The sequence below is a fragment of the Bufo bufo genome, chromosome 4, assembly GCF_905171765.1.
Source record: "Bufo bufo chromosome 4, aBufBuf1.1, whole genome shotgun sequence".
Lineage (NCBI taxonomy): Eukaryota > Metazoa > Chordata > Amphibia > Anura > Bufonidae > Bufo > Bufo bufo.
Window position 1 is genome coordinate 316,589,620 of NC_053392.1, and position 27,592 is coordinate 316,617,211.

Below are 27,592 nucleotides of genomic sequence, written 5' to 3' on the forward strand. Positions count from 1 at the left end.
TAACACAACTGCTCCCCATTCACAACTGGGACCTTGTAACACCAACGAGTCACAGGACACCGGGGAGGGAAAATGGCTATATATAAATATATATAAATATATATATACAGTATATATATACAGTACAGACCAAAAGTTTGGACACAGCTTCTCATTCAAAGAGTTTTCTTTATTTTCATGACTATGAAAATTGTAGATTCACACTGAAGGCATCAAAACAATATATTAACACATGTGGAATTATATACATAACAAACGAATGTGAAACAACTGAAAATATGTCATATTCTAGGTTCTTCAAAGTAGCCACCTTTTGCTTGGATTACTGCTTTGCACACTCTTGGCATGTGGAATTATATACATAACAAACGAATGTGAAACAACTGAAAATATGTCATATTCTAGGTTCTTCAAAGTAGCCACCTTTTGCTTGGATTACTGCTTTGCACACTCTTGGCATTCTCTTGATGAGCTTCAAGAGGTAGTCCCCTGAAATGGTTTTCACTTCACAGGTGTGCCCTGTCAGGTTTAATAAGTGGGATTTCTTGCCTTATAAATGGGGTTGGGACCATCAGTTGTGTTGAGGAGAAGTCAGGTGGATACACAGCTGATAGTCCTACTGAATAGACTGTTAGAATTTGTATTATGGCAAGAAAAAAGCAGCTAAGTAAAGAAAAACGAGTGGCCATCATTACTTTAAGAAATTAAGGTCAGTCAGTCAGCCGAAAAATTGGGAAAACTTTGAAAGTAAGGGCTATTTGACCATGAAGGAGAGTGATGGGGTGCTGCGCCAGATGACCTGGCCTCCACAGTCACCGGACCTGAACCTAATCGAGATGGTTTGGGGTGAGCTGGACCTCAGAGTGAAGGCAAAAGGGCCAACAAGTGCTAAGCATCTCTGGGAACTCCTTCAAGACTGTTGGAAGACCATTTCAGGGGACTACCTCTTGAAGCTCATCAAGAGAATGCCAAGAGTGTGCAAAGAAGTAATCCAAGCAAAAGGTGGCTACATTGAAGAACCTAGAATATGACATATTTTCAGTTGTTTCACACTTGTTTGTTATGTATATAATTCCACATGTGTTAATTCATATTTTTGATGCCTTCATAGTCATGAAAATAAAGAAAACTCTTTGAATGAGAAGTCCAAACTTTTGGTCTGTACTGTATATATATATACACTGCTCAAAAAAATAAAGGGAACACTTAAACAACACAATGTAACTCCAAGTCAATCACACTTCTGTGAAATCAAACTGTCCACTTAGGAAGCAACACTGAGTGACAATCAATTTCACATGCTGTTGTGCAAATGGGATAGACAACAGGTGTAAATTATAGGCAATTAGCAAGACACCCCCAATAAAGGAGTGGTTCTGCAGGTGGTGACCACAGACCATTTCTCAGTTCCTATGCTTCCTGGCTGATGTTTTGGTCACTTTTGAATGCTGGCGGTGCTTTCACTCTAGTGGTAGCATGAGACGGAGTCTACAACCCACACAAGTGGCTCATGTAGTGCAGCTTATCCAGGATGGCACATCAATGCGAGCTGTGGCAAGAAGGTTTGCTGTGTCTGTCAGCGTAGTGTCCAGAGCATGGAGGCGCTACCAGGAGACAGGCCAGTACATCAGAAGACGTGGAGGGGGCCGTAGGAGGGCAACAACCCAGCAGCAGGACCGCTACCTCCGCCTTTGTGCAAGGAGGAACAGGAGGAGCACTGCCAGAGCCCTGCAAAATGACCTCCAGCAGGCCACAAATGTGCATGTGTCTGCTTAAACGGTCAGAAACAGACTCCATGAGGGTGATATGAGGGCCCGACGTCCACAGGTGGGGGTTGTGCTTACAGCCCAACACCGTGCAGGACGTTTGGCATTTGTCAGAGAACACCAAGATTGGCAAATTCGCCACTGGCGCCCTGTGCTCTTCACAGATGAAAGCAGGTTCACACTGAGCACATGTGACAGACGTGAGTCTGGAGACGCCGTGGAGAACGTTCTGCTGCCTGCAACATCCTCCAGCATGACCAATTTGGTATTGGGTCAGTAATGGTGTGGGATGGCATTTCTTTGGAGGGCCGCACAGCCCTCCATGTGCTCGCCAGAGGTAGCTTGACTGCCATTAGGTACCGAGATGAGATCCTCAGACCCCTTGTGAGACCATATGCTGGTGTGGTTGGCCCTGGGTTCCTCCTAATGCAAGACACTGCTAGACCTCATGTGGCTGGAGTGTGTCAGCAATTCCTGCAAGACGAAGGCATTGATGCTATGGACTGGCCCGCCCGTTCCCGCCCATTTCCCAGACCTGAATCCAATTGAGCACATCTGGGACATCATGTCTCGCTCTATCCACCAACGTCACGTTGCACCACAGACTGTCCAGGAGTTGGCAGATGCTTTAGTCCAGGTCTGGGAGGAGATCCCTCAGGAGACCGTCCGCCACCTCATCAGGAGCATGCACAGGCGTTGTAGGGAGGTCATACAGGCACGTGGAGGCCACACACACTACTGAGCCTCATTTTGACTTGTTTTAAGGACATTACATCAAAGTTGGATCAGCCTGTAGTGTGTTTTTCCACTTTAATTTTGAGTGGGACTCCAAATCCAGACCTCCATGGGTTAAAAAATTTGATTTCCATTTTTTTCTTTTTGTGTGATTTTGTTGTCAGCACATTCAACTATGTAAAGAACAAAGTATTTCAGAAGAATATTTAATTAATTCAGATCTAGGATGTGTTATTTTTGTGTTCCCTTTATTTTTTTGAGCAGTGTATATATATATATATATATATATATATATATATATATATACAGGTGAAACTCGAAAAATTATAATATCGTGCAAAAGTCCATTTATTTCAGTAATGCAAATTAAAAGGAATTGCATTCATGCAGCTTAAAATTTGAATTTTGTGAAAAGGTTCAATATTCTAGGCTCAAAGTGTCACACTCTAGTCAGCTAATTAATCCATACCCCCTGAGCAAAGGGTACCTCAAAATTGTGACTTTGGGGTTTCATAAGCTGTGAGCCATTATCATCCAAATTATAACAAATAAAGGCTTGAAATATCTCACTTTGCATGTAATGTATCTCATATATTAGTTTCACCTTTTTAAGTTGCATTACTGAAATAAATTAACTTTGCACGATATTCTAATTTTTCGAGTTTCACCTGTGTGTGTATATATATATATATATATATATATATATATATATATATATACACACACACACATATATATAGTTTTTTTTGAGTGACAGCCTTCTTTACAGTGTCTGCTTATTAGTTATCATTGCTGACTCTCTGAGGGTTACTAATACTATTATGCTTAGCCTTTTTTTGCTGGAGGGTTTACTTTTTTATTAATGGTCATTGGAAATAAATTAACTGTGACCATAAATATCAACCACTTTGAAACAGCGCTCAGAAAGCAATAAAGCTCTATTTTGCTTTATCTTAGTAAATAAGTAATTCCCCTTCAGAAAACACAATAGAAAATAATCAAATTTAGTCCTGTTTTATTGCCAGAAGTGCAACCCAGTTCATCATTTCTTGCAAAGGTTATACTAGTAATGCAATATACCATGGATGAATCTAATATGCAACAGAGGTAAAGATTGGGGAGAACTGAGGATTAGTGTCAGGGTGTTTTATATCAGCAGTACATGATGGACAGGCTGAAGACAGAGCTGCAGAATCTCATTAAATTGCTGGATAGTTCGTTACTGACTATTTTCAGTAAAATACTCATTGTCTTTGATAAATTTCTATTCTATGTTTTTAATGTAAATTATAAAGATATCAACACAAAACATACAATTTGCCAACAGAAGGGTTGGTAATTTAGGATAAGTAGGTTGCAGAATTCTCACTTTCTTTTATACTAATTGCCAAACATTACAAGATATTGTCGAAATTCCGACAACAGGGGGATTGTTGAGGAAGGGTTGAGACGTATGCATATATATCCATGCATGCCTGCAAACACGTGCGGGCATGTATGGTATATATATGCATACATTAACCACCGCATCATGGGGTGATGTGCGCAGATGTGCCCAGTATCTGCGCACGTCTGCCCATGGTGATCCCCAGGGGCTCATGGTGGCCCCTGTGGGAAATATGTGGTCCCTGGAAGCTGTGCCCCCTTATAATCCCCCTTATATTAGTATATATATGTGCCCCCTTATAGTTAGTATATATTTCCTGTATGACCGTGTATATATTGGCCCTGTATGGCAAGTGGGGACATATGCATGTCCCCTGTATGTGATGCCCCAGATATATGCGAGGGTGTGTGTATATATAGATATGTGTGTATGTATTTGCACACGTGTCTATGTATATACACTTATGTCAGCATGACAGTATGTATGTGGGCTTATTGCTGCCCATTCATACCCCCGGTTTTGTATAGATGGGCCCCAAGCATCTGTGGATATATATATATATGTATATATGCAATTCCAACTGTTATCAACAGAGTTGTTTAGAGAAAAACTTGTGCTGATAGCCTGTAGGATAACAGCTGATTAGCATCTAGTCCCCTTTTGTTCAGGCCCAAAGCAATCAGACTCTTTGGCACCGTTTGTGAGGGGACCTTCTAACCAGAGACATCAAAAACCTGTTTTCTGCCCCATGGCTAAACTAAGGCACACTATGATGTCACATGCCTGAGGAAGGAGGAGGGGGTTTCTTTTGGGCTATAAAACCCCAAATCGGACAGAGGTGCGGCCTCTTGCAACCAGACTAGAATCAGACACACATGGGAGAGAGCAGCTCCATGATGACCACCGGGAACGCTAAAAGGCCTAAGTATACCCGTGTAGCCCCTACCTACCCCTCACATATCACCCCTGGTCCTGTAACCCCTATATTTGTGTCCCTGATGTGCACCTTGGGCCCTGATTCAACCCCTATCCCACCAACGATTAACCCTTTCCCTGCCAGGCTTTTAACCCTTGGTTTACCCTGCTCCCTGTGTGCTGGTAACCCCTGATGGACCCTGGTCCCTGCACCCTGGCCCATGATCTGACCCTTGCCCCTGAAACCCCTGATATACCCTTTCCCTACCCTGATTAACCCCTGGTGGTAACCCCTGCTTAAACCCTGCCACACACCCCCCCTCACTGTACACTCGCAGGGTATTTAGCCCCTGCATTGCTGTACAGTTCTGATATTATCCCCATTGTTAACCCTTTGTGTTTGTGGTCGGCTTACACCCCTGTAAGGCCACCGTTAACCCTCGGCGTACCCCATAGGGATAGTATAGAACTAGATGGGTGGGCTGTTAATATTGTATGTGTGAACTGTATAGTTAGTTGATGGGTGGAATTGGGAATGTGTAGTGTAGTTTAGGATTGTATATTTAGTGCTGTATTGTAGTGTACTGTGTGCGTAGTGTATTGTTAGTAATAAATACTGTTACTTGTAACTATCTGTGTAACGTGTAGTTATTGGCGATAGTTAGTTAGTAAGGCGCATGCAGCTAGCGTAGTGATCAGTGTGAAGCATAGCGAAAGTATTGTTGTTATTATATAAAGGCATAAATAGGCGGAGTTATCACTAGATGGCTCCTCCTATTTATGAATATTAATTATTGATATTTTCATAAATATTGGTGATTAATGTTCCCCCTTTTCAGTTACTAATTAAAATCTTCATTGTTAGGTCACTTAAAGTTTCTAGAAATGTCACTTTGCATAGTAAAATATGCTAAAACCTTTGGTGCTACAGCCAATTCATTCTGCATTTTATTTTTTACGGTGTTCATCATGCAGTTTAAGAAATGTGCCCTATATTCTGTCGATTGAAACAATTAGAGTGATACCAAATTGATATATGTTTTATATGTTTTACCACTTTTACACAAATGAAGAAAAATTATTTGCTTTTGTGTAGCCATGTACTGAGAACCATAACTTTTAAAATGTTTCTTCTATGGAGTTTTTTGGAGGGCTTGTTTTATGTGAGATGAGCTATGTGTCCACTTTGTGCCCCCCCCCCCCATCTGTGCCCACCTGCCTTCTGATGTGTCCTGCCACTTGGTGCGGTCCCCCTGTATCTGATGGCAGCTCAGTTCCAAAAGATCTATTAGGGTGAATAGGATTTTGACACTCTTCATGCTGAGCTATTCCTCATGCACAGCTTAGCAGAAAGCTTACCATGGCAGGCCTGGGAAGTTTCAGAAGCGATCAGGCTGCCATGGTAACCAATTGGAGCCCACAATTTCTCCGCATCCCTCTGCCTTACTTCACAGATGCCACGATCTGCGAGGAGTTAAATGATGGGGTTCCCCACGATCGACATTCCCCATCATTGGGGCGAGGTGCCTGCTGTATGATACAGCTGCCACCAACCTCGTATGGAGTGGGGTCACCGCAGTAGCCCGCACCATACAAATTCAGGCACATAATGCCATACTTGTATGGCATTATATGTTAAGGGGTTAAATTAATCTTTTGAGTTTCCAACCAATAATGCTGGAAGTGTGTTCCAAGCATCTACTACTCCTTAAGTAAAATACGATTTTTTGACATTGCTTTTGATCTTTCCTCCAAATAATTTCACATTGTGCCGCATTATTCTCACGTTCAGTTACTTATTAAAAACACTTTTCATCCAGAATCTTATTTAAACTTTTAAAGAAGCACTCTTAGTGATGAAATGTAAATTGTAGAGAAGGTAATCTTCTTGCCAGTGGCTGTATTTGTGAGTTATCCACTCCCTTTTGGTCCTTAGGTGTGTCTCTCCAACTGACACAGCATCTTTTGTGTGGACAGAAAGTCAGTTTCTTTGTTCATGTCCATGAGAATCTCAATGTAAGTACCATAGGAATGAATGGAGAAAATGACTTCCTGTCCACATGGTTGACGCCGTGTCAGTCAGTGTCAGTGACACATGAAACAGCTGAGGAACACAAGAGAGTGGATAATTCACAACTACAGCCACCATTTGGAAGATTGCCTTCACTACAATTTACATCATGCATGTTTTTAACAGTCCTGAAAATAAAAATATTTGTGGGAGTGTTTCTTTGAGACATATAAATGTTTCGATAACAAAATATGTTTCTTGTTATGTTTTATCTATGATTTTTGTAACCAGTCTTGGGATTCGTATTATTTTATCAATGTCTTTTAAGAAAAGTGGGTGGAAAACAAACTTCTATTATAAGAAGAAAGAATAGAAAAAATAGAAACTAAAAGAAATATGGTGCTAAAGCAGGCACTTTAGAGGTTATTCCCATCATCAGGATATACCATTAATTTTGTATACTTGCGGATTCCACCTCTGGGACCTGCATCTTTCTCTAGAATGGAGGTCCCCAATGTGATGTTGTTGAAATTTTCAAGCTTAGGCTTAGACAATCAAAGCAGGCAGCAGCAGAAAGCATTGATGAATATCATGCAGCTAACTGTGATTTTGCAAATGTAGACAAGAAAATTGAAATGCAAATAATATAAGGATGTATTTTATCAAGTTAAGGAGGCAAGCACTCGGAGATCCAACTATGACTTTAGCAATGTTGCTGGAGACTGCACGTATTAATGATGCAGCAGAAAAACAAGCTGAACTTATAGAGACCATAGGCTGTATGCCAGAGCAGCTATCTTCTGTAGCTCACACAGAAGCCACACGTGTCTCACGCTCAGGCTGCAACCTGCTACAACTGTGGAGGTTCTTATGCTCACCAGAAGCCCTGCCCAGCAAATGAAGTAAATTGCCGTAACTGTGTAAAACAAAATCACTTTGCCAAAGTTTGCAGATGTAAATCACAATCTCCTCACCCTGCTAAACAACCCATGTCATAGAAAGTTCAGGCAGTTTAGTCAGTGAAACCTACAGACGAGACCAACAGCACCTACTTATTTTCAGTGACTGAAGTCAGTTCTCAGAGTGTGCATGCAATTACCAATCCCAAACAAGTCATCTTAATAAATGGCAGTCCTGTGGAAGCGCTGGTTGATACAGGGGCATCTATAATTAGCTTCAGAATAAACCTACTTTGCAAAGTACTAAACTAAAAATGTTTCCTTATAGTTTAGCTACTGCCTTACCCCTGTGTGGCAAATTTTAGTCAGAAGTTGCATCTCATGGGAAATCCATCATTGGCACTTTTTATGTAGTGGGGTGCTCTGCAGACACACTGCTCAGCTACAGTAGTACAGTATCTCTAAGCCTTGTAAACAGCGTAAAAAATTATTCTGTTCAAAACACTGTGAGAAATATCCTCAACAGGCCTGGGTAAACTGAAGGACTTTCAAGTAAAATTGCACATTGATCAGTCAGTGCAACCCTCAGTTCAGTCTCACAGTCGCATCCTATTCGATGTCTGCAAGCTCGTGGAGCAAGAACTTTAAGACCTAGAAGCATCTGATGTTATTGAACATGTGGAAGGCCCAACTTGGGTCTCCCCAATCGTTGTTGCACCTAAACCTAAGGAGCCTGGTAAAATCAGATTATGTCTGGATATGCAACATGCCAATCGAGCTGTTCAAAGAGAAAGGCACATCACACCTACTATTGATGACATTCTCACAGACCTAAATGGTGCAAAAATATTTTCTAAAATTGATCTAAAATCTGGCTATCCTCAGGTTCGGTTGCACCCAGACTCCAGATATATTACTACTTTTAGCACTCGTGTGGGTCTGCGAAGATTCAAGAGGCTGAACTTCTGTATTTTATTGGTTGCTGAAATTTTGTTGTCAGGCAGGGTCTTTCAGGAATTCCTAGAGTCAGTGATGACATCCTTATATTTGTCACAACTCAAGAGGAACATGACATTCATTTAGAACAATTATTTCAGAAACTGCAAACCTGCAATTTAACTATAAATCTATCAAAAGTGTGAGTTCAACCAAAAGTCCTTAAACTTTTTTGCCTATATTTTTTCTGCAAATGGTGTTTCAGCTGATGCTCAGAAAATAGCTGCTATAAATCCTGCCAGCTAGCCTCAAAATGTCTCAGACATTGGGAGCTTTCTAGGACTGGTCACATACTGTCGACCTAATCTGGCTACTGTTTCTGAATCTCTGCAACAGCTCAGCAAAAAAATACTCCTTGGTCATGGACTATTGAACATTAAACAGCATTTGACACACTGAAGTCCAGTCTGAGTAGTGACACAGTCATGGCCTATTTTGACCCTCTAAAGTCTACATAGCTTGGTGCTATTTTATCTCACATGTCCAAAACTGGCACCATTTCTACATTCTCCTATGCAAGCAAGGCCTTAACACAGACAGAACAGCCTATTCATGAACTGAGAGGGAAGCTCTTGCTGTTGTGTGGGGATGCCTTCATTTCCATCTTTACCTTTTTGGTCATCAATTCACAGTGGTAAGTTACCATAAATCATTTATTCTGATCTTCAGCAAACATTCTTCAAAGCCTCCCCATGACTCAAACGCTGGTTACACTGCCTATAGAATTACCACTTTCGTTTGAGATATGAGGCAGCTGCTGGGAACCCTGCATACTATTTTTCGAGGCACCCATCACCTCAATCTCCCACAGATGACATGCCAGCAACTGTTATAGCTGAGGAACATGTACATTTTGTTGTTGCACATTCTGTACCAAGAGCAATGACTATCGAAGAAATCAAACAACCAGTGGAGTCTGACCCCCAATTTCAGTTAGTTATTGACACAGTTCGGTCTAAGAACTAGAGATCTTTTCTTGCTGAGACCCGCCTTGAGTCACTTGATCAAACAGCGTACTTGCAGACTTTCTTTAATGCAAGACATTTCCTCTTCGTGTCTGACTCAGATCTACTGTTGTGTGACAATCGCTGGTAATATCTCAGAAATTTTGGAACAAAGTGTTTGATCTGGCTCACGAGGCTCATCAAGGTGTGTTTAAAACCAAGCAATTGCTTAGGGAGAAGGTATGGTTTCCAGGACATGACAAAAGGGTGGAAGCAATCATTGAAACATGTATACCTTGTAAAGTAACTACTGTTGACCATAGGCATGCACCATTACAAATGTCACCATTGCCAGAAAGTCCATGGACTGCTGTTATTGTGGATTTCTGCACTTTGCCAGATCATTCCTATACAGTATACTGGTCGTCATGAATGTTTTTTCTAGGTTTCCAGACATTGAACCTATTTGAACAACCTGTAGAAGAGCTGCTATATCACATCTGGACAAAACCGTCTCTGCCTATGGTATACCTGAAACAGTAAAGACTGATAATGGGCCACCTTTTCAGTAGTGCAGACTTCCGTCTTTTGCAACTTATCTTGGCTTCACCCATAGAAAAATAACTCCTTACTGGCCTCAGTCCAATGGCGAAGTGAAACGGTTCATGCAATCGATTAAGAAAATTCTTCAGATTGCCACCAAGGATTTACAACAAGAGTTATAAAGATTCCTTAGACCAGGGATCAGCAACCTCCCGCACTCCAGCTGTTCAGAAACTACAACTCCCAGAATGCTTCATTCACTTCTATGGGAGTTAGAAGAGCAACCAAGCATGTTTGCATACTGGGAGCTGTAGTTTCACAGCAGCTGGAGTGCCGAAGGTTGCTGATCCCTGCCTGAGACAATACAGAGCTATGCCACACTCTACTTGTAATGCAAGGAACCAACGAAACAGACCAGTGAGGATGAAGTCAAAGGGGTTTATTAACAAAATAAACAAAGTCCAGGTAAACTTCACTGGGCAAATATCAGGCAAACAAAAAACGAAGGAAAGCCAGGAGTAGTCCCGATCCGTGCATAAGTCTCTGTGCACCTTGCCAGGTAAACGGATGCGTCACGGAAAGTCCCGGGTCCTGGATCCCACTGGAAAGGACGGAGTCCCAGCAATTTTCAGTTAGTAGCTAGCAGTACTGACCTGCACCTGGATAAGGAAGGATAACAGTGGGCACTGACCGACCTGGGAGGCCACCTTTTATGTGCCTGCTAACAAATCCCAGGGCGCCAAGTGTCCACTCCCCATTGGTCATGATCCTGCCCTACACCTGTGTACAAGGCTTTGGTCGACAGTCTTTTACACACCAGTCCTAATCTATCCCCCACTGGTGTCTGATACACCACAATTATTAAGAGGTGCATATCTCTTATTTTTGTTGCAGTTTTTTGTGCCAAAATGTGAATCTGGTGTAGATTTCCCTTATAATTTTTGCCAGTTCCCTGGTGTATAACAGGCAAAACTGTGGTCAGGGGACCTTCGTTCTGAAGAAAAGTATAAGTTGCAGAGGAGAGACTGACATCTTTAAGACCATTATTGCATGTGCTATGGATATGCCATAAATGTTTAAGGCAAGAATATCCCTTTAATGATACCGAGGGTTAAGGAAAAGTAGTTGTTAGATATCTCTGATTCTGCCTATTCCTTGAATGAACAAAGGATTTGTTGTAATTAAACCTCACAATTTACACTGCTACTGGGGAAGGGGTCCTCATCAATTAACATTTTTCTGAGGGTCTTTACTAACCTTGATCTGACCATGAATGTTGTGACACATTTTGACCTTTGTTTTACACACCGGTTTTAATCTTTAATCTACCCCACACTGGCGTCTGATGCATGTCTCTTAATTTTGGTGCAGTTCTGTGTGCCAAAATGGGGAATATACACCAAGAAGGACAATCCGTAAGGTTGTGTAAATTCAGGATTTAGGTGTCGTTAAGAACTGCAGATGATCAAATGTCAAGCACCTAGCTCCAATCTATGACATGTGGGAGGGTCATAAAAGCCAGATTGAAAGCAAAGTTTTTAATCACATAAGATCTCAAAAATTAGATTGAGTCATGACAGATGATTCTGTGATGTCTCCTGTTCATTGACATGCCAATTATCGTCACTTGTTGAAAACTGAGAATGACAGAATCCTTGAACTGAGAGACCTTGGTTTATCTCTCTGGCAGATCGCTATGTGCCTTGGCTGAGATGTCAGCACTTTTCAGTGTTGCGTGTCCCAGTGGTTGGGAGAACATTGATGAACTGCAATGGCATCAAGAGGTGCACAGAGGCAAGTCTCTGCACTGATAGATCATCTGATTAGAAGAATTGTACATAGAGATCCATTGCATGTACTGCAAGTGAAATTGGACATCACATCTGAAGCCTAGGGCAGAGAACAGTGTCTATACAAACCATCAGAAGGCATTTGCATTGCATTGGTCTATGAGCCCCTTGTTCCATTGACCTCATGACACCTCGCTGAAAGGCTATCATGGAGGCTGGAATGAAGGCATGTCCACTTCAGCGACGAGTCGCGCTTTTGTCTCAGACACAATGATAGCCACAGATTGGTCTGGAAACCATATAGACAACACCATAGAGAGGCTTTACAACGGAACGTCACACCCGTCCTACTCCTGGGATTCTGGTGTGAGGTGGCATAATGTATGTTAGTCAGACCCCTCTAGTCTTCATTTGAGGCACACTAACAGCTTGGTGTTAAATTGATTTGGTCATAGAACCAGCGATACAACCAGTTCTCCAAAGTGTCCCAGAAGCCATTTTTCAACCGGACAATGCTAGGCTACATGTTGCTTATGCTACTGTGAGCAGCCTGCATGGTCTAAACATACTACCATGGTCTGAAGTGTCTCTGAACTCATCTCCCATCAAGCACATCTGGGACATCATTGTTTGGCAATTGCAAAGGGAGCTGCCAGCAACAGATATTGATGATTTGCATGACCAAATGCATTCAGCATGGCAAAACATCCCTCAGACAACCATGAATAATGTCATTGATAGCATGCCAAAGTGTGCAAGTGCATGTATTACTGTGTGTGGCGCTCTTACTCGATACTGAATAAATCAAGATGTTTTGCATATTTTGTTTGCATTTTTAACATTTTAGTATCATTAACATGTCTATCGATCCTCTGATTTCCATAATTCCACACATTTTCCTTCTTAGTGTTGCAATTTCAGTGTTGATGAGTGTATAATAAATGTGTGGAGTCAGCTAGGGCCAGCACCAATGCCCACTTCCCACTAGAAAAATGGAGGATGGGGTTCTAAACCCCCAAAAAGTCACAAAATGTATGCAAGCAACTCGTAATGTTTTGATGCCAGTTTACTGGTGTACATGGGTCGAAAAATGTATTGCCTTTGAGTCTTTCTTAAACAGACTTTTTTTGGGGGAAAAGCTCTTACAGATTTGAAATGCATGACAATATTTGATACATTTGGTGGTCTGCTAAAAGTGGGATTGAATAATGACTTTGTCATGCAGTCATGCAGACAGTAGGATTTCTTAGTGTAGCAGGTACACAAATTGTGGGACTAGGTGGGTGAATCTGTCATACAATATTCAAAAAAGTTTAAAAGAACCACAAAGAGATCCTTCTAAAGTAGATGTCTGCTCCAAGCCTGACACCTATAAACAGTGAAGGAAATGTACAGTGGCATATGTTCTCCAGATATGCATCTATTCTTGTTCTTCATCCCATTTATAAAAACAACGTGTTCCCAGGTTTTCCAATGAAGTTTCCGATGATCTCAAGTAATGTAAAACCTGCTGCTAGAACCACATTTTAATGCCTGTAAATCCGGTTCATGTATGTACCTGACCTTTATTTGTACATCTTTAAAATGTGCTAGTTGTCAAGCCAACAGGTGTTCTCTACAAGAAGTATGCTGAGCAGAGTTCTCCGAAAATCAAAATAAGATAGGGCATGAGTGCAAAGAATAGGGAAGGAGCAGATGTATGAATGTTCATGGATTGATATTACTGAGCCTGACATTCTCTTAATCAGCCCCTGCAGTGTGTTCTCGTATCCCGCCAGCCTAGTGCTGCTAAAGTATGTTGGGAATGGAGTTTTGCAATCAGAGCCTGGTAGTCAGGATATTGAAGTTTGCATGGTTAGGACCATGGGTACGACCTCCTGCAGCACTAATGTAACAGACTCGGTCTTAAATGAATATGGTGTCTTAAAGTGTTAAGCTTCGGTTAACCTATCTTATAAAAGATCACTTTCCTGGCAGTTTAGCCTTAAAGGATATTAACTAATGTGGAAATGGTAGATTCACTGCACTACAGGGTTGTACAAATTACAATGTTTTTTTATCACAGTGAAACTATTTAAAAATGTCGTTCTGATTTTAATAATTTATTAAAGGGATTGTCCACTTTGGCTTTTCATTGAAAAGGTTCTCTAATAATGGACTAATCATTGGGGATCCATGAGTGGAGGAAACTGTCAGCTATGTTCAATCCCCCAGCAGTTCCATTACATGTGAATTAAAGTACTATACAGTCCCCATTGAAATCAATGGGCTGTCCATGTAGACACCTCCACGGTGAGAGAAGTTCTTTGTAGCAATTGTTCACTCTTGGTGACTAGCAAGGGTCCTTCAAATGTATTAGTTCCCTATTCAACAGTTCAACCTATGCAATGGAGGACCAACTGACTTCACAATCATACAAAGTAGCTAGCGGTAGGAGAGAAAGTACTGTCCTAATTCATTCATTTGCTAGCTACGTTGATACATTTCCAAATTTCTGATCCAAAGGTATGTTAATATAATTGTCTCAATGGGGACAATGTATTATAAGGGTAATATCTGAAGTTAGTTTTGCAGTAGTCTACATTGGAGTACTTTTCTCCAAATGTCGCATGGTGCTTGTTAAATTTGTTGCTTCTTTAAACTTAATACTTCTGTCTAGTCCAGTTTTTCTACACCACCCTTGTGCTGGAGTGAGTTTGCAACTTTTTTGCAACTTTTTAAAAAGTCTTAGTCGTAAATCTGGAGTGAAATTCATTAGTTTAGCAAACCACACCCACTTTACCATCCATTATTTTATTTTATTGAGTGAGTGGTATGAATTTGAAAAGTCACCAAATTTTGCGTAAAGGACCCAAATAGTAGCACAGTCTCTATTTTGCAAGTTTTTGAAGCCAGAATTCTGGAGTACAGTGTGTGCTAAATTCCCTCCAATTAGTTTTTCCTTTAACATAACCCATGGCAAATGAGGAGGGGTAAGTGACAGTACAAGAGCATAAGTGGTAGACTTTGCCAGCCACAATGATAGCCCCACGCAGCAGCAAGAACTCCAAGTATAAATAGCCTGGGCTCTGTCTTCCATCCCTGTGATGGGCCACTATGCCAACATCACAATTGGCTATTCTGCACATGTGGCATCATTGGTTACTACAGGGGGCACAGCCGGTACTTTGGTTACTAATATACAGAAAGACTGATACATTTGTGATACATTAGTAAAGCAATCTTGTGATATAACCAAACAGTGAACCCCATAGACAACACAGTGATAACTCTCTGATTACAGATAATGTAGTAGATGTCACCTGCAGTCCTATGTAACACTACAGATAACACAGTGATAACTGTCTGAATACAGATAATGTAGTAGATGTTACCTGCAATCCTATGTAACACCACAGATAACACAGTGATAACTCTCTGAGTACAGATAATGTAGTATATGTCACCTGCAGTCCTATGTAACACCACAGATAACACAGTGATAACTCTGAGTACAGATAATGTAGTAGATGTGACCGGCAGTCTTATGTAACTTCACAGATAACACAGTGATAACTCTGAGTACAGATAATGTAGTAGATGTCACCTGCAGTCCTATGTAACACCACAGATAACACAGTGATAACTCTGAGTACAGATAATGTAGTAGATGTGACCGGCAGTCTTATGTAACTTCACAGGTAACACAGTGATAACTGGGTACAGATAATGTAATAGATGTCACCTACAGTTCTGTGTATCATCATTATTAGGCCTCATGCACAAGGACTTTTTTTTTAAGGTCCGCAAAAAACGGGGTCCGTAGGTCCGTGATCCGTGACCGTTCTTTCGTCCGTGGGTCTTCCTTGATTTTTGGAGGATCCACGGACATGAAAAAAAAGTCCGTTTGACGTTGACACAATATGGTGCAATTGCAAACGGATCCGTCCCCCATTGACTTTCAATGTAAGTCAGGAGTCCCTATTATACCATCGGATCGGAGTTTTCTCCAATCCGATGGTATATTTTAACTTGAAGCGTCCCCATCACCATGGGAACGCCTCTATGTTAGAATATACCATCGGATTTGAGTTAGATCGTGAAAACTCATATCCGACAGTATATTCTAACACAGAGGCGTTCCCATAGTGATGGGGACGCTTCAAGTTAGAATATACTTTGAACTGTGTACATGACTGCCCCCTGCTGCCTGGCAGCATCCGATCTCTTACAGGGGGCTATGATACGCACAATTAACCCCTCAGGTCCTGAGGGGTTAATTGTGCGTATCATAGCCCCCTGTAAGAGATCATGTGCTGCCAGGCAGGAGGGGGCACACCCCCCTCCCTCCCCAGTTTTAAATTCATTGATGGCCAGTGGGCCCCCCATCCCTCCCCTGTATTACTGTAGATTCATTGGTGGCCAGTGGGCCCCCCATCCCTCCCCTGTATTACTGTAGATTCATTGGTGGCCAGTGGGCCCCCCTCCCTCCCCTGTATTACTGTAGATTCATTAGTGGCCAGTGGGCCCCCCCTCCCTCCCCTGTAGTACTGTAGATTCATTGGTGGCCAGTGGGCCCCCCCCTCGATCCCCCTCCTAATTATAATCTCCCCCCCTATCATTGGTGGCAGCGGAGAGTTCCGATCGGAGTCCCAGTTTAATCGCTGGGGCTCCGATCGGTAACCATGGCAACCATGACGCTACTGCAGTCCTGGTTGCCATGGTTACTTAGCAATTTTTAGAAGCATTATACTTACCTGCGAGCTGCGATGTCTGTGACCGGCCGGGCGCTCCTCCTACTGGTAAGTGAAAGGTCTGTGCGGCGCATTGCTTATAGCACAGACCTGTCACTTACCAGTAGGAGGAGCGCCCGGCCGGACACAGACATCGCAGCCTCGCAGGTAAGTATAATGCTTCTAAAAATTGCTAAGTAACCATGGCAACCAGGACTGCAGAAGCGTTGCCATGGTTACCGATCGGAGCCCCAGCGATTAAACTGGGACTCCGATCGGAACTCTCCGCTGCCACCAATGATAGGGGGGGAGATTTTAATTAGGAGGGGGAGGAAGGGGGGCCGCACTGGCCACCAATGAATCTACAGTACTACAGGGGAGGGAGGGGGGGGCCGCACTGGCCACCAATGAATCTACAGTACTACAGGGGAGGGAGGGGAGGCCGCACTGGCCATCAATGAATTTAAAACTGGGGAGGGAGGGGGGTGTGCCCCCTACTGCCTGGCAGCACACGATCTCTTAGAGGGGGCTATGATACGCAAAATTAACCCCTCAGGTGCAGCACCTGAGGGGTTAATTGTGCGGATCACAGCCCCCTTGTAAGAGATCGGGTGCTGCCAGGCAGCAGGGGGCAGTCATGTACACAGTTCAAAGTATATTCTAACTAGAAGCGTCCCCATCACTATGGGAACTCCTCTGTGTTAAAATATACTGTCGGATCTGAGTTTTCACAAAGTGAAAACTCAGCTCTGAAAAAGCTTTTATGCAGACGGATCTGCGGATCCGTCTGTGTGAAAGTAGCCTACGGCCACGGACCACGGACGCGGATGCCAATCTTGTGTGCATCCGTGTTTTTTCACGGACCCATTGACTTGAATAGGTCCGTGAACCGTTGTCCGTCAAAAAAATAGGACAGGTCCTATTTTTTTGACGGACAGGAAGCACGGATCACGGATGCGGCTGCAAAACGGTGCATTTTCAGATTTTTCCATGGACCCATTGAAAGTCAATGGGGTCCGCGAAAAAAACCGGAAAACGGAACAACGGCCGCGGATGCACACAACGGTCGTGTGCATGAGGCCTTATTGTTACCATTTGCGTCGGATGTTACTTTGGAGTTTACAGAGAATGATTTTCTTTTTATCTTTGGAAATGTTTCCGTTCATTCTTTTACTCCTATGTAGTATTGCTCTTTTTTTCTCCTGCTCTGCAATTTAAATAATATGACACATGCACACCATGCGTTTTTTTAGGTGGGTTATTTTACTCCCTCTATTGCTTTTGCATTGTTACCTATGCATGGTATTTTGTGCAAGGGCCCTAAGCGCATATTTTCTTTTAAGGATTTTCTATTCTATATGTATTTTTTTTCACTTGCGGTATCTTATGTTAATGGTTTTTTTGAGTAGGAGCTGCCCTAGTCCGAGCTATTGCTTGACTCCAATCCCGGTCACCTGTGCTTCTGCACCTGATTGGGGGGTGGGATTCTACAAATGCGCTCTGACTTGGGCAGTTCTCAGATCATGATTAAGAGCCTACTGGCTTGAAACATGTCGGTTTGATGGGAGATGTTGGAGGTCTGTGTCCACTACACTGTATGTACCTTTTGGATATGAAATAAAGACTGTGCAATATTCCATTCAACTACGTGCTGGAAATTCCTCATTTTAAGCTTTGTACCACGAAGTCCACCTGGCTTCTCTGCTGCACGTGCGATTATTGGTGAGCTGGAATCAATGTTCTTTTTTATACGGATTGTTGTGATATAACCAAACAGTGAACCCCATAGACAACACGGTGATAACTCTCTGATTACAGATAATGTAGTAGATGTCACCTGCAGTCCTATGTAACACCACAGATAACACAGTGATAACTCTGAGTACAGATAATGTAGTAGATGTGACCGGCAGTCCTATGTAATACCATAGATAACAGAGTAATAACTCTGAGTAAAGATAATGTTGTAGATGTTACCTGCAGTCCTATGTAACACCACAGATAACACAGTAATAGCTCTCTGAGTAAAGATAATGTACTAGATGTTACTTAACATTAAACTGTGTGAGAGGAGGCCCCCCTCCCCACCACCCATTTGCTTACTGGGTGTGTAGGGAGGCGCTATTGTCTGTGGGGGTGGGTGATAGTGGAGTCCTGGAGGGGGTATTTTTCTACTTAGCCACCCTTGACCCCGGACAGCAGTAAATTCTTATGACTGTCTTCACTCTCTGTCACTTGCATTATTGCAGAGGAAGAGGGTGAAGAGGCAGCACAGTACTGACACCCAGCAAGGTCAGGTGACAATGTCAGTGGGCCCACCGGTGGGCCAGTCTGACCCTGATAAAGACAATAGTGCATCATTGATGAAGCAAAGAACCTTGGAGATGGTAAAACACTAATCGTAGAATCAGGACATAACATGGTGGCATGTCTGCTCCATAAGTTGTAAGACTTATAGTTAGTAAAGTGTAGATGGTAGTGTGGAAGTGAACTTTCAGTACTAAAAATCTAATAATAATATGAATCTGGATGAGAGGACTGGAAAGTTATAGATCTGTCTACCAAGCAAGCTAGTAAATAGGGATAGCATTTCTTTCCTATTGCCAGCTCTATTCTGTCATTTTCTTCACAGCTTTTCTCCTCTTTTGAGGAATGACTCTATTAGGCCTCCAGCACATTGCGGGCCGCATTGCACAAACACCGACGGTGGGGCAGCCGTAGCGGATTGTGGACCCACTCACTTTAATGGGTCCGCGATCCGCCCGTTCCGCAAAAAGATAGGACATGTTCTATCTTTTTGCGGAACGGAAGTACGGGACGAAACCCCACAGAACCACTCTGTAGTGCTTCCGTAGAGTTCCGTTCTGTGCTTCCGTTCTGCACCATTCCGCATCTCCGGATTTGCGGACCTATTAAAGTGAATGAGTCCACATCCGTGATGCGGAATGCCCACGGAACGACGCCCTTGTATTGCGGATCCGCATATGCGGTCCGCCGCACGGCACGGGGCACCTACGGTCATGTGCAGGAGGCCTTAGAATGACTATGCAGTTAGCCCACAAGTATAAAACATGACACATTGTTGTATAGGATGCTAATATATTTTTTAAGTGATGGTAACTTTTATATTATTTGTCATCAATAGAGTCAGTGACAAGTCATTTTATTCAAGTGGATTCAGTATGGGTTCTGTGATTTTTATTTTTTTTTCTTAATGAAGTGACCCCCATCTATTGATGTTGAACTTAGAAATAAGATATTTGAATGTATATTTTGTAAAACAGAAAACCCTTCTAAGCAGTTCTCCAGACATCCTAATGAATGGTTTATGCAAGCTATGCGCTTCAAGTGGAAGCTTAGTACCATATTCTCTTGGTAGTCAGCATCACCGCTCTATCTCCAGTGGAGCTTCAGTGGTGTCACTCAGTACAGAGCCAGTGGTAGTAGCACAGGGGTAGATAACTGACAATCGCTAGTGGAAGTAAATATGTTTTGTTGCGTATTTTTTTTACTGCCATTGTTTTTTTGGGTTCAATGAAGCCAGCTACAGTGGGATGCGAAAGTTTGGGCAACCTTGTTACTCGTCATGATTTTCCTGTATAAATCGTTGGTTGTTACGATAAAAAAAATGTCAGTTAAATATATCATATAGGAGACACACACAGTGATATTTGAGAAGTGAAATGAAGTTTATTGGATTTACAGAAAGTGTGCTATAATTGTTTAAACAAAATTTGGCAGGTGCATAAATTTGGGCACCACAAAAAAGAAATGAAATCAATATTTAGTAGATCCTCCTATTGCAGAAATGATAGCCTCTAAACGCTTCGTGTAGGTTCCAATGAGAGTCTGGATTCTGGTTGAAGGTATTTTGGACCATTCCTCTTTACAAAACATCTTTAGTTCATTCAGGTTTGATGGCTTCCTAGCATGGACAGCTCTCTTTAAGTCACACCACAGATTTTCAATTATATTCAGGTCTGGGGACTGAGATGGCCATTCCAGAACGTTGTACTTGTTCCTCTGCATAAATGCCTTAGTGGATTTTGAGCAATGTTTAGGGGTCGTTGTCTTGTTGAAAGATCCAGCCCCGTCACAGCTTCAGCTTTGTCACTGATTCCTGGACATTGGTCTCCAGAATCTGCTGATACTGAGTGGAATCCAGGCGTCCCTCAACTTTGACAAGATTCCCAGTACCTGCACTGGGCACACAGCCCCACAGCATGATGGAACCACCACCATATTTTACTGTAGGTAGCAGGTGTTTTTCTTGGAATGCTGTGTTCTTTTTCCTCCATGCATAACGCCCTTGTGATGGCCAAATAACTAAATTTTAGTTTCATCAGTCCACAGCACCTTATTCCAAAAGGAAGCTGGCATGTCCAAATGTGCTTTAGCCCACCTCAAGCGGCACTTTTTGTGCTGTGGGCGGAGAAAAGGCTTCCTCTGCATTACTCTCGCATGGTTGAACGATGCACAATGACTCCATCTGCAGCAAGATGATGTTGTAGGTCTTTGGTGCTGGTCTGTGGGTTGACTCTGACTGTTCTCACCATTTGTTGCTTCTGTCTATCTGAGATTTTTCTTGGTCTGCCACTTCGAGCCTTAACTTGAACTGATCCTGTGGTCTTCCATTTCCTCAATATGTTCCTAACTTTGGACCACTTACATAGCACTGTAGCATAACTATAGATCAGTCAAATGGTACATTTGTCTTTTTGTCTGGATGTTCACCAGGGGCAAAAACTGAGTTTTATTCATATGTAAATGAGGGCTCGCAAGTGCCCAGGGGCGGCGTTCGGGCTGTAAGTGCCCAGGCCGCTCTGCCTTCTTCTCACATAACCCCTCCCCAGCCTGTTGCTTGGTCCGCCCTGTAAGCCTCTTATGTCATTCAGTGTACTGGCCGATATCCCGCCGGCGCATGCGCACTGTGATGACCATTGGGGGCAGCAGCATCATTCCATGCAGTGCGCATGCGCGGGCGGGATATCGGCCAGTACACTGGATGACGTAAGAGGCTTACAGGGCGGGCCAAGCAACAGGCTGTTCAGTTTTTTTTGCGGATAGGATGTGGACCCATTGATTTTAATGGGTCAGCAAAAAATGCGGACAGCACACCGTGTGTCTGTTCTGTAGCCCCGGAAAAAAAATATAACATGTCCTATTCTTGTCCGTTTTGCGGACTAGGATAGGCATTGTTACAATGGAGCCGCAAAAAACGGATGCCATACGGACGTCATCCAAAACACATACAGTCGTGTGCACTTTTAAACAGAATTAAATCTTGTTTTTGTGTTGCCATTTTCTGAGAGCCATATTTTTTTATTTTTTTGGGCGATTGTCTTAGGTAGGGTCTTATTTTTTGTAGGATGAGATGACGGTTTGATTGGTACCTTCGATTGCTTGGTATTACACTTTTTGTAACGGAAGGTGGCCAAAAATGGCTTTTTTGGCACAGTTGTTTTTTTTTTTTTTACTGCATTCACCTGGTTCATGTAATATTTTTATAGAGCCAGTCGATAGGGACCTGACAATACCAAATATATCTACTTTTCTTTTTTTTATTAATTATGGGCAAAGAATGCTTTTTTTTTTTACTTGCATCTTTTATTTTTCTTTATTATGCGAAACTTTATTTTAACTTTTTTTTACTTTTTATTTTTCCATGACTTTTGGGGGTCTGATCCCCTGTACAATGCATTACAATACTTCTCTATTGTAATGCATTGGCTGTAAGTGTATTACACACTGTAATACACTTACAGCCTTCCTGCCTGTGAGATCCAGGGGACTGGATCTCACAGGCTAACATGGAAGGCATCCCTGATGCCTGTGGAAGGCATCGGGTAGTCTTCCCTGCCATCGGGTCCCTGTCACAGCAGCGCTGGTACCAGATGGGGAAGGGGAGGGAGCTTCCTCCCTCCACACACCCCGCACATGCCGCGGTCAACGTTGACCGCGGCATAGTGAGGGTTAATGTGCCGGCATCAGTATTTACACCAATGCCGGCGCATACAGCAGGAATCCGGCTAACGGGAACAGCCGGTCCCCTGCAGCTGATCGGGTGAGCGCAGTTCCTGCACCCGCCCGATCAGCGCACCATAGTACTGCGGCGAAGGTCGGGAAGTCGCTTCTCGCAGCGCCGAATAGTTTGTTTCAATTTTATAAAGTAAGGTTGAAGTATAGTACTGTCTATGAGAGATGGTAAATTGAATTATGCAGTTCATATTTTTAAGAATCTGTTGCCATTGTGTACTATTAAGATCCCTTACAGCCTTAAAGGGGTTATCAACGAATAGGGGGTAACCCCCCACTTGACCCAACCTGCAAAGGTGACTTACAATACTTGCTTCCCAGCACTGGCTCCCTGCTCCTTTTCCTCCTGGCCTGTTCCACTGGGCTCCCTTGATGTCAACATCTGGTTTGACATCACTGCAGCCAATCACTGGCCGCTGCGGAGACTGCATTCCCTTGTGTCATGTGACCATTTGTCATGATGTAAGGGTAGCCAGTGATTGGCTGTGGCAATGTCAAACTGGATGTTGGCATCAAAGGAGCCCAGTGGAGCATCACAGGTGTGGAGAAGGAGTGGGGAGCAGGCGCCGGGCAGCGGTGCACCTAGCCTTTCTGCTGCCTGAGGCGAAAACTTAAACAGGCCTTTCGTCTCCCCCCCCTCTTGCCCCTACCTGGTGCTGCCTGAGGCGATTGCCTTAACTGGCCTCATAGGTGGTGCACCCCTAGCACCAGGAAGCAGAGAAGTAATCTTTCCTTTACTACAAGTCCAGCCAAGTGGAGGGGTATGCCCAAACCCTCCCCCCTTCTTGCACAGCCCCTTTAGGTACCCTTATATACTGCTCAATTGAGCAGACAATTATTGTGAAGGAAGCGTTCCTTCCCGACAACCACCTGCTCGTCAGTGAAGGAGACTGCTACATTTACATGCAGCGATCACCTCTACAGTATGGGGAGGAGCAATCGCTAATCCCATCGCTCGTCCCCATACAGAATCATTAGTTGCTGTTTAGATTGCCGGCCAATGATGATTTAGTCTGCACCAACAATCCTATTACCTGATGAACAAGCTTTTCGCTCGTTCAATGGGTACACAGTGGCGCCTTAACCCTGGCCGCTTATTGCTAATGAATATCACTATCGTACAAACGCTCATTAGTGACAATCTGCCAGAACATCAGGCCGTCTAAAGTGGCCTTTGGTCCATTTGTGAAGACGATCAAATTCAATCTTATCTGTCATAGGATTTCTGCATAATTGATATTTTGCTAACTAAATAAAAGCATGGTATATATACATAATGTTTGCTAATAAGCTTCAGATTTGTTGTAGTCAGTTTTTTTTCGATGCAATGTCAGCAATGTCTTCCTGTTTCCAAGCATTACCCCATCCACATACTCTATATATATATATATATATATATATATATATATACAGTAGCGTGTGCCTCGCACACCTCCACTGAGTGCCATAGATCAATATCTAACGTCACTGTATTTCAATGAATCACTAATTTACGTCCTGCTTCCTTCTCACCTCACCACACGATGTAAGGAGCGACAAACGTTCTTTTAATAGGATGACAATAAGACGTTAGGCTACATGCGGCAAATCCGCACTCATTTGTCGAAATTAGGCAACACATATTTGTCGAAATTAGGCAACACATCCACTTCCATCTATAGGAGATAACTATACCTATAAGTCTGTTGTGTCAAAACTCATAACATGTCAAAGATTTGTCTAGAGGTCCTCATACAGGGAGGATGTGGGGGAGTCATGATTTTAAGAGTAATTTCACATTGTAAATGAAAAAAGAGAGGGACGACTGTTCATTTGCACCAATCATGCTTTCCTTTCATCTGCTCTGATTAGGCTTGGTGCGGTTTCATCAAACTACTCTATCACTGAGCTGTCACTCGAGCCTTCTGTTGATTGAAAACAATCAGTGCTCTGATGGCACAATTATTCTGACCCTTTAACTAGAGGCTGCTGTGATAATGAAAGGTTGATTATGATAGTTTGTGCCTCTTTCAGTTTGCCAAGAAGGTTAATTTGGGCATCAGACGGATGTTTAATGGGCGCTCGCTGCCTACACTGAGGTAAATGAGAACGTGCGGTCTTCTATATTGCATGGATATAGTTTGCCTGCCAATCACTGTCATTTAGACTTTGTGCTTTACACTCTGGAAATCACATTTTAGTTCTTTTTTCTCTCCACTGGATTTAATTTATTCACTGCCCTAAGGAAGTTCTATCGCTCAGTGACCTTCACAGCAGCCTTTCTAGTTCCATTTTTTTATTCTTTTTTTTTTCTTCCACGAGAAGAAGAAAAACGTAGCGGGTGCCAATTATATTTTATTTTTCTCTCACATAGATTAAAGAAACAATGGTGTGTGGTTACTTACGAATCCCACATTTCTCTTTTATTTTCATAATGTAGGATACATTACTGCCATCTGCAATTTTTTCAGTTGCCCGTTGTATTTAAACTCAAATAAACATCTTGCTGTGAGTCTTTGCGGTTTGATACCCAGTAATTGTATTAACCTAATATCATATCTAGCATGGTGGTAGCAATACGCTATTAGAAGTTGTACAACATCCTGTAGGTACCCCGTGGCCTATATTAATTGTCTGCCTGGAAAACTTTTATGAACTCACTAGTTGCTCCAGTAAGATCGGTATCATATACTGCAGTAGTGCCATAGTGCAGCACCTGTGCCATCTATTTTTTGGGGGAAGCCGGGTTGTTAGGAAATTTGAAGGTTCCAAATGTTAAAGTTATAATTTGAAACCCTAAATATAGCCTCATGGCAAATTAGAGTCTTATGGCAAAAAATGGATCCGCAAAAAATACGGATGATGTCCGCGTGTCTGTTTTTTGCGGAACGGAACAACTGGCCCCTGATAGAACAGTACTATCCTTGTCCGTTATGCGGACAATAATAGGACATGTTCTATCTTCGAATGGAACGGAAATACGTAAATGGAAGACATACGGAGTACCTTCCTTTTTTTTTGCGGATCCATTGAAATGAATGGTTCCGTATATGGTCTGTATACGGAAAGCAAAAAACGGAACGTAAACTGAAAAAAAAAACGTTTATATGCAAGAGGCCTTAGGGTCTATTCAGACATCCGTAAGTAGTTTGCGGTCCGCAAATTGCGGATCGGCAAGACACCAATACCAGCCGTGTGCGTTACGCATGTTGTGGAGCACACATTGCTGGCCCTATGATAGAAATGCCTATTCTTTTCCGCAATTGTGAACAAGAATAGGACATGCTCTATCTTTTTTGCGGGCCGCATCTTTTGCAGCCCCATTGAAATGAATGGGTCCACATCCATTCCGCCAAAATTGTGGAATGGATGCGGACCCAGAACAACGGACGTGTGAATAGACCCTTAACAGCTTAAATGTGAATATTCTATGTAATGTTTTTTTTAGAGGTGGGACGAATCCAATTTTTTTCGAATCCGAATCTGAATCCGAAAAGGTTCTCGAATATATTGAATCTTTCAAACCTCGAATCCTACGAATCCTGTACATAAGAATTGTGTGAATGGTGTAAGAAACAAAGTGATCCAAACACTTATGGGTGGGATCTGTGGATGTCACTGCTATGGGGGGGATCTGTGGATAGCACTGTTATGGGGGATCTGTGGATAGCACTGTTATGTGGTATCTGTGGATGGCACTGTTATGAGGGATCTGTGGATGGCACTGTTATGTGGGATCTGTGGATGGCACTGTTATGGGGGATCTCTGGATTGCACTGTTATGGGGATCTCTGGATAGCACTGTTATGGGGGATCTCTGGATGGCACTGTTATGGGGGATCTCTGGATGGCACTGTTATGGGGGATCTCTGGATGGCACTGTGATGGGGGGGATCTGTGGATGACACATATATGGCATTTTATGCTATTTGCCATCCACAGATCCCCCCATAACAGTGTCCCTGCAGTGTGAATGACCTCCAATACAGGGGCTGGGGGCCGGCATCTGGATTAGGAAAGACAGCGGGGACCGGTGCAGTAGCCTGTATTCTATTGCACTGGCCCCGTTCACTGTAGTACAATCTTATCTAACCTGCATTGTTAAAATATAATAATCATTTGTAATCCAGCTGTATTACTTACAACAAGTTCTGTAGCAGAGAGGAGGAAGGAGCCAGGCCGGGAGGACGGGCGGGCGACGCGTCACTCACTACGTCACGCACCCATGCTGCCTGCGGCCGTGTATCGTTAGATAAACTAATTGCAGCATTTTTGGGTTGGCCAAATCGCCATATCACGTCGCGGGATTCGTCGGATTAAAATTTTACAAAATTACGTCGGGATTCGAGTCCATGAATCCCACGAATCCAACAAGATTCGAGGGATTCGTGGATTCGACGGATTCATCGTCCCACCTCTAGTTTTTTTGTAACAAAAGCAGGTGCATGATTTTGATCATTTTTTTTATCATTTCATGTATTCTACTATTTCCTGTCCTTCGTCTTTAATGTCCTCCTTTGTTTGGACTTTTAGCATCACACACATGGTCTCAGTGAAACCATTCACCACAACCAGAGAGGGAAGGGGGATGAGTGACTCAATTACAGCATCACACATTACACTGATAAGTGCAATGCTCTTCTGTGGGCATCTTTATCTAGGCCTTTTGAGAGAAAAATAGAGCTGTGATTATGTTATACAAATTCGAATAATCTACTATTTTACCGGAAGATAACTTTTCCTCACAGTAGCAGTAAACTGACAATGGGATTCCCACCTATATGAGTTTTATCTGTCTGTGCTGACTGATACGGAAAGACAATATTTTGTATTTAATTTCAATAGTATAGTTCTGCCAACATAAAAAAAAAAACAGCCA

General features: G+C 42.7%; 1 protein-coding gene and 1 long non-coding RNA gene across 2 annotated transcripts in view; one reads left to right on the top strand and one right to left on the bottom strand.

Annotated features, from left to right (window-relative positions):
- The window catches only part of KLHL32 (kelch like family member 32), a 316,085-nt gene that overhangs the window by 221,377 nt on the left and 67,116 nt on the right, over positions 1–27,592 (top strand). The gene's annotated exons all lie outside the window — the stretch shown is intronic.
- LOC120998207 lies at positions 608–27,399 on the bottom strand. The gene is made up of 3 exons (XR_005778316.1): positions 27,283–27,399; positions 4,820–4,830; positions 608–619 (listed from the first exon to the last, which is right to left on the bottom strand). It is a non-coding gene; the product is annotated as an uncharacterized LOC120998207 (long non-coding RNA).